Source organism: Formica exsecta, unplaced genomic scaffold, assembly GCF_003651465.1.
Source record: "Formica exsecta isolate Colony F162 unplaced genomic scaffold, ASM365146v1 scaffold218, whole genome shotgun sequence".
Taxonomy (NCBI): Eukaryota; Metazoa; Arthropoda; class Insecta; order Hymenoptera; family Formicidae; genus Formica; species Formica exsecta.
In genome coordinates, this window is record NW_021849477.1 from 562,593 (window position 1) to 576,594 (window position 14,002).

Here is a 14,002-nt window from a genome sequence, read left to right on the forward strand (position 1 = left end):
TAAAAATTGGTAGTGTTTTTATAGCAATAAACTCAATAATATTTAACTAATAAATATTTGATAATTTCGTATATAAAAATTTCAAGAGTCAATTTTCTTAAATACGATTTACAAAAGAATGAAAAAAATTCATTTGACTCCGTTCGATAGCTTTCATTTTATTTTCAAATTTTATCCACACGCGATCGGAAAATTAAAGAGACTCGAAAGAGAGGAGCGCAGGAAACGAAAACTAGAAGAGAGATGCGGCAAACTGGGTGATAGGAGAGGAAGAATCGAAGGAAAGAGGGTTCTGTGCATGCTGGACACGCTCCGCATCTATTTCTTTCAGCCACGTCCTACGCAATGTCCAGGTCGGAACTCGGAACTTTATTAAATTCCCGTCATGTGATATTGTCCAGTATAGGGGAACCAGACTGGTGCGCGCAAGCTGACAATTATCTTCCAATTTGTGCTCTGGTGTGATAATCGATACTCCTTCAGATATCGTCTTCAAATCTGTATGTACTATATGCTATTAATTCTACATAACTGTGGTCTATCGAGTACTTACTAGCTTAGAAGAAAATTTTATTTCGACGAGTCATGATTTTTATAATGATATTATTTTATCACTTTTCTTTCTCTTAAACAATTCATTATATATTAGGTCTTTTATTTTTGGATATTTATAACTTATGAATTTTACACATATCTAAGTAAGATGTAAAAATCCACAATCATGTATAAACTTTTTATAAGTTTATTTAAAAAATTAATTAAATAAGTATGAACAAATTTTAAGAAAGTAGAAACTCGCACAAAAAATTTTTTGCCATTTATTTAAAATTTTTCTTTCTAAAAATGAATATATAAATTATATACAAAATTTATCTTTTTATGTCTGGATGCATGTATATGCTATTTTTACATGTTTCGCATACTATTTTCCACAGAAATGCTGGAGAATTTGGATATTGTATTCCATGAAAGAGAAAAATACGCGTGTGCGGGGACGCGTATATCTTACATGAAATAAATACCTAAAATTGGACGTTGCATCGCGAACCCTATGAATTTTTCATCCTCAATATATACAAGGCTACTCGCGAACGAGATGGTCAACGTGTTCTATCTCCTCGTATAAGCTCCACGAAACATCTATTCCGTTATTAGACGACAACGATAGTGACAAAACGAGCACATAAAGGGAATTATATTTATTGCATCGCTTATTGATTTACATATCGAGACGAAAAAGTATCTCGCTATTTTTTACATAACAAAAATATAATTTTAGCCATATTTGATAAAGCCCGAAAGAACTCTGAGCAGATAAAATAACATTAAAATATATTATTAAGATATACAAGGTTGGAAGTAAATAAAAAATATGGAATAAATATTTCTCGAACGAAATATTATGCTCGAGAAAAATAGTAGTTGAAAACCTTACTTACAATTCATCCTGTATATAAAATTCGATCATAAAATATATTGTGTAATGTTTAGGGAATATATTAGGCCTATATGATTTAAATCTAAAGTAAATTGTTCAATTTAAATGTATAGAAATTCAGAAAATTTTACAAGATTAGAAAAATTTCACAAAAATCGAAAAAAATTGCCAATCCTAGCTGGATGTAAAGCTGGCAGCTTTCATTGAGAACAAAGCTTTCCAATAAATTTTTGTGAAAGGGATGGTTTCGCTAACGGATTGCATGATTGCATCGGTTAGAATAAAATTTTTCGCTTTTCTAACTGAATATTGTAAATCTTTTGAATGCGCGTGTAATTTTCAAAGAATTGCGAGAAGTTTAATTAAAATGTTTAACGCAGAATTGTGAGACTTTTCTCACAAAACAGAATTTTCGTAAAATTTTTATTTGAATTACAAAAAATTATAATTAATGACTACGTTTACAGTTAATATATAATTACAAAAAAGATCAGGATATTTATAAATTATTAGTGTTGCAATATTGTATATATAAATATACATATATAGAGATCTCTATATACAGAGAAATCTCTCTTGCTTTGCCTTCGAATGACATATGAAAAAATCTGACACTATTTGCATAAAAATGTTTCATTTTTCCGTATGTGTCTTTTCATATATTCATTTATAATTTACATGAAGCATAAAAGCACGTACAATTAGAACGTCATTGTGAACAATAAAATAACTTTTGCTTGGTATATATTATAACGTGGCAAAGCAAACCGAAAAAAAAATAAAAATTATAAAATAATGTTTTCCAAATTTGATCATAATAAAAACGGTTTAATTTAATAGTAAAATATTCGTACATTTATAGCGAAAAAAGTTTTACACGTCCCGACATGCGTCATTCTTTTGGATTAAATCATTTTACTTTTGTCATTGGATATTTTAAATCACGAGAGTGAGAGAACAGCAAGTTGAAAGAGTATACGCTCATATGATATTACTTCCAATATTTCAGAAAAAAAATCGTCTACCTTCCCTGTGTTCTTTTAATGTATATATATCTGCGATAGAGAGAATACCGCAATTCGGTCAAATCAATATTTCAAACCGGAATGTGCTCTCCCGTGTTACAATATACAATCTGATACGGATTACGTGGGGGAAAGGATTTTATTCATTTATTTATACTATGCGGCTGCAAAAAAGCTATGCAGCATGATACAGTGTATGCGTGTATTCATTACGTATCAAAGTGCATTTTATAAAAAGCATACTTTTCATTTTATACTCTTCGGCCTTTTGGGAGCAAATAATACACACACATACACACAAACATATATATTTAAATATATATATTTGTGTGTATATCATTGTATAATCCTCGGAAATCAGTTGCAGATATCAATTTCTGTACAATTACGTGTATTACTTATTTGATTAACTCAATATCCGTGATGTACATGCGGGATGTACAGATATATCTGTACTAAATTTCAATGCTACATAAAATAAACGATGGAGGATATTATAAACAATCACGAATTTACATAACAAATGAAATATGAGTAAATTCATAGTTTTAAAACAAAAAGTATTAAATAATATTTTAATTAACAAAATTATAAATAATCTGATTTTGTATAAATATCAAACATTGCATGTTTTGAATACAGCTTTCATGTATTTTACTATTAAAAACATATCAAAACATTTTGCAAATTATGCTAATAAACTATGTACGTACGAATGAATAAATCATATCAATTCAAACTCTTATATATTTTCATTGATATAAAATATTTTGTATATAAACGAGAAAAAAATAAGAATTTCAATGATCATATAAAACGTTTTATTACGTTCCTTATTGCTATCTCAGAATATTTAAAACCATTGTTTTATTATTAATTTTTAATTGTCCAAAGGACTCAGTCATGTGCTCAGTCATCTGATATTGATATTTAAAATACAAAATACAAAATGTTATATTAAATGTTTCTGACTATTATAATGTTACAACTCATCGTTACTACTTCGTTATTGCAAGAGAAATGCCTGTTGGAACGTTATTATGATGTTATCGGATATTCTTACGTCTTACTTTTTTACCTCTGGGGCAAATAATCAAAATACCGATCGCGAAGCGGTTTCACGTTGAATAAGTTAATATACAGAAATATGCATTCTTTTATGTACATTTAAAGGCAGAAGAAAGCCGAGTTTTCCGTCGATTAATCCAATTCGTATCACATTCGCGATGATTACGGCAAGACGCGTCTTCAAAACAAGACGAAATGGGAAGAGAGAAAGAGAATCGGGCACCCGAATTAATTATTTCAATTTTCCATAGCGGTGCGCCGCTATGAAAAAGGACGGCAGCATCCAGCGGCGACTATAAACGGCCGCTTTTATTCCGCGACCCCACGCCAATCTGCTCCTCTTTTCTTTTTTTTTTTCTCTCGCTTTTCGTTTTTCCACTACCACGCGGTAGATCCTACCTAATGGTCCTTTCTCGAGCCCGAACTGCGGGAACCTGCTGCAACGTTTCGCGCGAGGATCTATTTATCAAGGTCCTGGACGCCGTGCTGCTGCACGCGGCCAGTGTGAGATAAATAATTCCGCTCTCTCCGCCCGGTGGTATCGGGCCGCGCGCGGACCATTTCCGCAACTTTCCCTCTGCGCTTATTTTCTTCCCTCCCGCGGGGGTGGAAAGGCACGGGGATGGCGCGCTTGCTAAGGACATTGTTTAATCGAAGTATGCTAATGAACACGTTTCCGAGAGCGAGACGTCCGCATGTTGAGGGTGACGTTGTCTGCTGTTGAAAATCACGCTCTGTAATGGATATTTCTCTCTGCGGAAATATCTACGGGGTGTACTTTTCATACATAATTTGTTTCGATCTGGAAATTTTTTGTGGCGAGTTTTGTATAAAAAATCGTTTTTCTGTGCTTTATTAAAGAAGATTTTTTAAACGCCTTGATTTAAAACTACTTGGTGACTTTTCTTTCGAAATAAAACAACTGATTATCGATAAAAATCTACTTTTATAATAAAACTGTTTAAGTATGTTGATTTTTAAACAAGAAGATTTTTTGTTCTCTACAGATTTTTTTAGAAATAATATTTTTTGATACTACACCTATCTCAAATAAATTCATTCAGATTTCAAAATAAATACTCGAGCTAGTTTCGCAGAGAAACATCGTAAAATGAAACGCTACCAAGAATTGTAATTGATCTTAATTGATGAGTCAACCCATTATATCACTGAATTCCCTCACGTCTAATTCGTGGCAGTGCAAGTTCTTCTCTTTGCGCCAAGGTCATTATAAATTCTCAAGAAAATATTATCATCATGATAAGACGTCAGATAATAACCAGCCGTATAAAAGTGGAGCAATATGCTTTCGCTTTTGTTTTACCGCGACAAATATGAGTTAAAAATAGATTGATGTTATCATAATTTGTGCTTCCAATTAAAGCGTTCTATTCTGCACATAACGAATTACAGTAAATACTATGGAGAGATATAAATAACAAAAAGCGTCGTTTTTAGACATTGTAGTTACGTTTACGCTTGTATGACTAAATTATCGATATTTGTCATAACAGTTACATGATATATCTTGGCGCCATCGAGAACTCGAGGGTCGCATCTAAAAAGCGAAACTACATAGTACTAGTGAGTCACTCTCAGAAAAAGCGAAACTCTGAAGAGAGAAAGAAACGATTCTACAAAGTAATACTCAATTCTTAACTGTCAATCTTCATCTTGTACTTTTGTGATGAATGTCTTTTCATGAATTTTATCTCCCTCGTCGTTTTTTAAATATAACTTTGAATAAAAGTTTTTTTTTTTAGTAATATCAATTTATGAAGAATTGATTGAAAAACGTAATGTATAATAAATTTAACTGCAGATTGTTGCTTTTATAATTTCTCTTTTCTATTTTTATCTTTTTACCTTTTACTTCAAGAGTAACAACTAGCTTTCAATACTTGCCTCTGCAAACTACGGGTTTTCACAATGAGAGCTTAACAAGCCGCTACCTAATAGCTAGCTACAAGATTAAAACTCATTATAAGCGAGACTTTCTTGATTCAAATTATCGAACACGCGCAATTAGCTAATCGGCTTCGACATTGATTTTCTTTAAACAAAACGCGACTTGTTACGCTCTTCTTACGATTAACTGCTGGTTCCGGTTAATGTTTTTATTTCCACAGCGTACAATGGGCTTTCTAGGTTTCGTATCCGCAAGGGAAATGGAAACAAGAGACAAAAAGATTTCTAAGATGCAGAAAAACTGTGTTTTGCAAAAAGGGAATGTATGTAGACGTGTCCACCTTCCCCGTTTCCTGCGCACTCTATTCTTGTGCAGCCGAGCGACGCATTCGCAAGAAAATCTTCTTCATTAGTTTGACCGCAATTTTAGAGCTCCTTGTTATATCATATCGTTAATAAGATTGTGTCGAGTTACAAATTGAAATTAGCAGTCGTATTCTGCTCGACACGCAGAAAGAGAGAAGAGCCTGAATGATGTCTTCATTCATTCATTCAATCGTCTTAACACGACTGTTATTCCGATTATTTTCTGAATATTATACAATGATAAATCAAAGTAAAATGCGAATAACGCGGTAAGAAATTTTGTTAAATTTTAACATCTTAATTGACGAAATAAAATTACAAGAAAATAATTTTTCAAAATTTACCTACAAATTTTTTAATCATATTATTTATTTATGCAAAGTGTTTTTATTATACGATAAGATGAATCATTCAAGAAAGATAGAAAAAGAAATCGACTTCACTTGAGACAGTTCCTTTATAATAGACGGCTTCCTGCAGCGGCTTTTTCTCTTACAACCTTCGTTTATTCGAGAGTCAAATCGAGCGGAGCAGATTAAAATGGTGAGAGCACACGGAAGCTTATACACTTTGTACACCGGGGTCATTCACACATCAATATACGAGTCCAATACACGCGCGCTATTCTACGCTTCTATACAAAGACGTGCGAAAATATTCATGTATAATTATTTTGTAATTAATATAAAATATAAAGATAATACTTTTTTAAATCTTTTAATATCAATATGTTTCTTTAAACGCTGTTGGATAGGTGCACATACATTTATCTAAAATTTGAAAAAATTAACTATTAATTAATTAATTATTAACGCTTGCTATGAAAATCAAATTTACATGATAGATACATTTCTTTGAAGTTACGAGAACATGTAAAAAAAATTGAGGTCTTATGTTAAAGGTACAACAAAAATAATAATGTGTAACAATGTTCTTTAACCGATCGCTTTAGCACAACTAGCGCAGCTATGCAGCTATGCTGTTACAGTCGCACAATGTCATTAGCAGCCAGCACGAAGTGCCATCCCACAACCCTCCGGATCGCGTACAAGCATACGTGCCTGTTTATTCACCTGCTGCTATCGGCGATCCCCCGCTGAAAGGATCGCTTCATCGGCGCGTGAGAGAATTGCTCACGATCACGCCTCCGCGAATTTTGCACGAACCGCCGGATAATGCCGCAGGCACAGACATACACGGATGCACACATACACATGTTCCCGTATGCGACCGCCTGTGGGAACAGCGAAGCGTTCTCGCGCGGAATGTGGAAAGTGTGTGGTCGATGTGCAACAGGATTTCCCAACCACTGACCTGGTCCACGAATTGTTTCAGTGTTTTTTTTTTTACATTATTCATGAGATTTTTCGTCGCCGCCGATTTAATCGACAATCGTAAACTACGAAGCGCACAAACGAATGTGCACACATTATCGAGATGATATATATTAATAATTTATTGTGTGCCTGTTACAGGCGATTCTCCCTGATCAACGATTCAGAGAATCCTCTCTCTTCTCTTTTCTCTCTCTCTCTCTCTCTCTCTATCTCTCATTCTCTCTTTGCGTAATCGATACTATTCTAGGGAATATGTAAATGTTTCGCAGCGTGACGCGTTTCTGCGGCGACGAAGCTGACAATGAACGCGTCGTCGAGCTTGAACATTATCGAGATGTATGTCTATTACCTATGACAGATATGACATGTATGCGCATGATATTGTCGCATTTTTCTTTTGCATGATATCACACTACGCATTGACCGTAAAAAAAAATCTTTTAATGCAGAAAAACGCTTCCATCTTGAATCGCGAATATAAACTAGTGCTCTCTTGAAAAAACGTTTCTACCATAAACGAGTCAACTTGTCTGGCACGTGAAATATTAATAATACTCCTATTTTTTCATTGTAAAAATGTAGCAAGAAAAACGTTTAAAAATAAATACTAGTATATTTTAAAACATTATTTTGATTTATGTTATAATATTATTGACATAAAATATTGCAACGATATTTTATCGAAGAGCTTAATGTTTAAAATATTTAAATCTCGTGCTACGTATGTGAATAATGGTGTTCAATATTAATTACTGAATTATTAATGTAAATATTATTTGTTGCACATAATGTTATATCAATACCATGCACGTGCCTGTGTTCGTGTAATTTCAACCATTTCAAAATTTTCATTATCAGAAGTTTACGTTGGCTCGCAGAGTCGCCGGCTATTTTTATCAGCCACGAAAACATTAGATGTACGTCCACTTTAAAGAATTACATGTGTTAAGTTCAGGAACAAGCTCGACAGAGAAATGAAAGAAAAAAGTCTCGGAAAAAACGCGAGGAACAGAAACCGGAAAGAAGGCGCAGTCCGGAGATAATAAACGCGGAGAAATGCGGTGAATGCTACAAAATAAAAAGAGGATAAAAGAATTAGACTATCTCTCCCGACAAGTTATCACGGGTGTGGTCTTAAAGCATTTTATAAGATAGTTTAATTCTGTATTCAAAATCTTTAAATTTAAACTACTAAAACATGTTAAGAAAAAAAAAATTATTAATATTTATTGATATTCTTAAAGAGAATTACGAATAATAATAATCTCAATCATTTTATGGATCACTCATATTTTTTTATGCGTGAGGGAGATTATAAAAAAGCCCGGCGGACGTTAAACAGAAATATTAATAGATACAAAATTATTTTTGTAATAACTTGTTATGACAGAGATACATAATTAATAAACATACAAAGCATGAAATCCTTGTCCGAGAGAATCTATTTCATAAATCTGTTCACGTAATAGACACATGTGCGAAGAAACATAATAGAGAGAATAAATCAACTTTACTAGACGTTAAACACTAGATACTAGATCTTGCGGGAAGCAGATTCAATGCTCATAGGATTTCAGTCGCTCCTCTATATGACATTAACTGTGCACGTTAATGTAAATATGTAAATATATATCTCCGTATATATATCCGTCCCTTCAACTTCTGTAACAGTAACATTTCGGCCTGACTTAACCATAATACCTGAAATATTGAAATCTCGCCCTATGTGGATAACACCGCGTGTGAAATCCGAATATTATAGGTTTATATAATTCTAGCACATTCATTTTCATCACACTATAGAGAGAAAGCTTCTTCGTGCGGCATCTCTTATTTATATAATAGTGCCTTTAAATATTTATTTTCGTATATATAGATGAGCAAGTATAATTATAAATCTCTTCTATTTTCAGCCGTTCTATATTATTTCAGTTACTTAAAAACAAATATGCTTGCAATTATTGTTTTGTAAACTTTACAGATACGAATAAATAATAAAATCTTATTAAATTTCAAGCGGACTTTTTTCGTTTGCACATATTTACAATCGAAAATAAACTGCAAAAATACTTAATATCGAAAAATCGATTTCAGATTGATCGCGGAGAATGTATTGGCGTTATCATTTCATATAAATCATTATATGTTTTACTATATTATTAGACTTTATACAAAATTAAAAGAATTAATAAACGTGTTTCTAAAATACTTTATATATGCACAAGGAGCATTCAAAGTTCGCGAAAACGAGCGCGGACGCGCATTCTATCCGATTCTTTAGAATTTTGAGCCTGGCGGCAGAGAAAAATCAGATATCGCGTTAAAAAAAAAAAATATGACAGAGCCGTATGCGTGGTTCGCGCTGTGAAATTTGAAGTACAATGTCCATAGAGTTTTATGACGAATGCAGAAAAATACTATTGCACTGGCGCATATGAATTTGAAACATTACTTACGCAACTCGGGCGTTGAAGAGCGAATTTATATGCGAGGGAAATATCTACGACGCGGATATACATATTATGGGATAAGAGAAATATATAACGGAAAATTCGTATTAATTAGCGAGCGCGCTTTGTTTACATTTAGCTACGACGCGACGGTCTGATGCATACAAATTTTTATTCAAAATTCAAAGTAAGAATGGTATAAGTTTTAATTAGACATTTTAAAAATATATAAAAAATATAAAGGTATATTAAAAATATAAATACGTTTTTTAAAGTTTGCGTAAAAATTTAGGAAAGTTACCATCTCTATATCATTACATCTCCATATCATTACAAACAGGTATATATATCATTCCGGAATAATAAATTTTGTTAATGTACTTCTTTCCGTATCCTCGCGTGAGTAGCGGTTGAAACTCTTAAAGTTCAGGAACATTTCCGAAGCTAAGATGTACAGTATATACGTTAAGTGTTGGGATGAGATTGCTTTCGCAGGATTAACTTTATGTTGCAGTAAGGTACGGCTTATTGAGATCATCCAACGTATCTGAGAAAGTAGGTAATCAACAGGCATGGGGAGGATTCCATGGACATTAAACTTAAAGCTACTTGGTTATTTACGTATTTGGTCGTAAATTATCTCTGATATGCATTGCGTGCGTATAATTTAAATTATATAATTTATAAATATTTTACGCGAAAAAGAGTGATAGAATAAAATATATCTGGATCTTTAATCACGTGTGTTAAAAACTAGGACGTTTAAAAAAAAATACCTGACCATCTGAAAAAATGATGTATCTTTGAAGCACGATATGCGATCATTCTGAGGATTAAAACTCCTTTGATCGTCTCATTATCAAATTCTCAATGATCTCGAGTTGACGCCAAAATTCGGAGCTGGAAACGCGTGAACTTTATACAACCGGAAATTACGCGCATTAGAGGTCGCAACTAATTGAACGTAATTCTTATTCCTCGCACGTGCGTCGTAAAACGAGTAAACTCGTGAATACACGGTCGCTGCAAACACACGGTGCCCCGGTCGTGATATCGTCCCGGTAACTCCTACACTTGGGAATTTGGCCTGTTACCCCGTCCAGTTATTCGCTGTCACTCGTCCTACTTCCTGCACCCGGAATTAGTCCGACAATTTCGCCAGTGCGTCCATTAGCTAATTTATTAAAGCGCTTGTTTGTTTCCGTCTGTGAGAGAGGAAGGGGAAGGACGCAGGGCAAAAGGTCGTACCTTGGTGCGACGGAAACCCACGTGCCGTCACGCCCACGCGATAATTAATATGCTAATTTCCTCGATGAGGTAATCGGCGTGTCATTCGTGGAAGTCGATTGTTAGACGGGCGACTTATGATGCGTATTCACCTGCGAGTAAAACTCTCGAGAGTGATTATCGCAAATAGACATACCCTTGAGTTAGATACTCTCAAAGGTATGTCGATTTGCAAGAATCACCATCGAGAGCTACTCTCGAGAGATTTACTCTCAGGTGGACACGTACCATTGAAATTAAAAGAAATAAAATTATATTAGTCATTTTTTATTAAATTATTATAAACTAATTTAAAAATTAATAAATTAATTTATTTGACTCCAAGCATGGCTTTTTATTCAAAATAAATCTATAATGCTTATGTTGTAAAAAAGATAGAAAAATATATAGTATACGAATGTCTGTATGTGCTTTAGAGAATGCACTTACTATGCATTTAAAAATACTCTATACATGCTTCCTCAATTAATTATACCGATAATCGATTAATAGGCAAATAAAAATAGACTCTTTAGAATAAAAACTTTATATTAAGAACTATAGTTTAATAATGTAAAAAATATAATATCCCAAGTTTCTTCCAAAATTTGCGAACAATTAATTTATCTTTACATATTCTAATGATTATTTTTTTCATGTAACACAAATTTAAATTAGTAGCAACTTTCGCAGTTCGTTTTTAAATTGAAAAGTATGCTTGAAATTTGTTGGTACGTCACTTTCGTTGTCACCTGTTAAAATGCGACTCAAACTTTTGAAGAGAATACTGTTGGTTCTTTGTGTGCTCGGTTCTTTTGAGCGTTTGCGACCCTATCTGGATCGCAAAAGCGACCGGGAAAGAATTGCTGACAATGAAAGGAAGAGAATCAACAAGGGAAAAAGGAAGAGAAGTCTGAGTGAGAGAAAGAGAAAAGTGCTTTGTCGGTTAAAAAATAGATAAAAAATTCATATATATATATATATACGATGCGAAATGGCGAGAAGTGCAAAAAAGGAAAAAGAATGGTATATTGCGAAAAATGTAAGGGAGGATTATTTGGATAGATGAGAAAGGAAATGGATATAATGGATCTATGTGAATAATTGATAGGCTGACAGGTAGAAGACTGATAGTGTAAAAGTATCGTTATAGACAGAAATTGAAACAATTCAAATTTTAGTAAATTTATAAAACCTACAGACAATCTATTATTTAGAAAGAAATGTAGAACAGAATTCCATTTGCCAATTTTATTTTTGCCATATATTATAAAACAATTTTTAAAATATGCTGGAATATTTATATATGTATGTATATCATTATACATCAAAAGAGAAACTCTTTCTTTTCTCTGTTTTCTTCATATTTTTAAAAATAGATTGTAATATAAACATGTGATTACATAATTATTTCTAACATTTTTTTTCAATTATTAAATTTTAATAGTAAACCTTGTCATTTTGGACAGTAATTGAGAACAATTGTTTACATCTAATCATTTCTTAATATTTTTGTTTCAAAATTCAATCATAATTGAATGACGCTTGTCGAGAGAGATGACGTGAAATGCGAAATTAATGATGGACTTCCCGCAGAATCAGTATTGTTGTCAAATTAAAATTTTTATACATTTTATAATAGTAAAGAACTTTTAATTCTTCAGTTTTTTTCTGATATTCCGCGTATTTTTTAATAAGTTATAAATTATTACCTGACAAGTTTGCTCCGCCGTTACCTGATGCCTCCCCGGGCCTCTTCCTCTTTTTCCACTCCCTTTGCTCGTCTTTTACTGGCACTCGCAAAAACACGTATCTATCGAAAGCGCAGTATTTTATACGGCACTCCCGATATTAATCACACGCGGCGCGCACTTTATTACATTTCGATAAGAAGAAAACAGCGCAAACATTACTGCACGAAGCTACGATTTCGAAAATTGCTCAGTTCAATTCGCACGTTTCAACGATACTACGCTTGTTGCTATCAGAAAACGCTCGCATTTCCAGATGCGATCGCTATCTCATATTATAAGTATAAATATAAATATGCGAATTAAAATAAAAAATAAATATTATCCGCGGGATAAATATTATAAATAAATATTATATATCCCCACGGGATTCAATATCTAGAAATACGTCGTCTGTATTATCGATTACTCAAACGACGCTTGCGAGGTTACGATCGAAATAAATTTCGCGAAATACGCGTTCCAACAAATCACGAATATACACGGCATTGCGTAAATATATTTTGCGGTTTGTAAATATTAATATACTCAGTTGTATACAATTACGTACGGATTTATTAATTAAATGCGATACCGCTTACACAATTCGAAGTCGATCTATTTCACATTCGTGTTGTACCGTCGTTGACCGAGAAATTTAAAGTCAGTGTTGCCAATCTCATTTTAATACAGCGCGGATACTACGCGAGTCAAATAAAGACGCGATGTGTATTATATATATGAAATAACTATAAACGATATATTATTGAAAAATTCAATATTATATGCGAAATATACTAATAGACGATCAATATATCACGCTTTAATCATTAAAAATCCGGCGATACTTTACACTCGATAATAATCGGCAAATTACATTTGAATCGACAAGATTCACGATGCCATATAAAAATTATATTGCACAAAAAGAGAGAGAAAGAGAGAGAGAGAGAGAGAGGGGGGGGGAGAGAGAGAGAGAATTCAAGCGTGATGAAAGAAATAAATATCTCTCGTAATTATCGCGGAGAAGTTAATAGTAATTTATAATTCTCATTGTCTATATCTCGTCCGCGCGAATGCTGCATCTCATGTGAGTAAATCACGCGCAATATCTACTTCGATAAATAGCAAATTGTTCGCTCGTGTTATTAATTACGAGAGATAATTAATCATGCGGACACTGATAATCAACAAGATATAATATGATAGCGTTTACCGTATTCTCTTATTACTTGACTAGACGACCGCCTTTTATGAAATAACGCTACGATAATAACGAAACGACCCCGCTACTTGTCCTGCCCGAATCTCGGACGCTACGCAAATGACGTCAAGGTTGAACGGTGAGCGCGCGTAGGCAGTGTGGTGGGGGAAAGGTATGCGAGCGATGTGTAAACATACGTACGTACGCCGG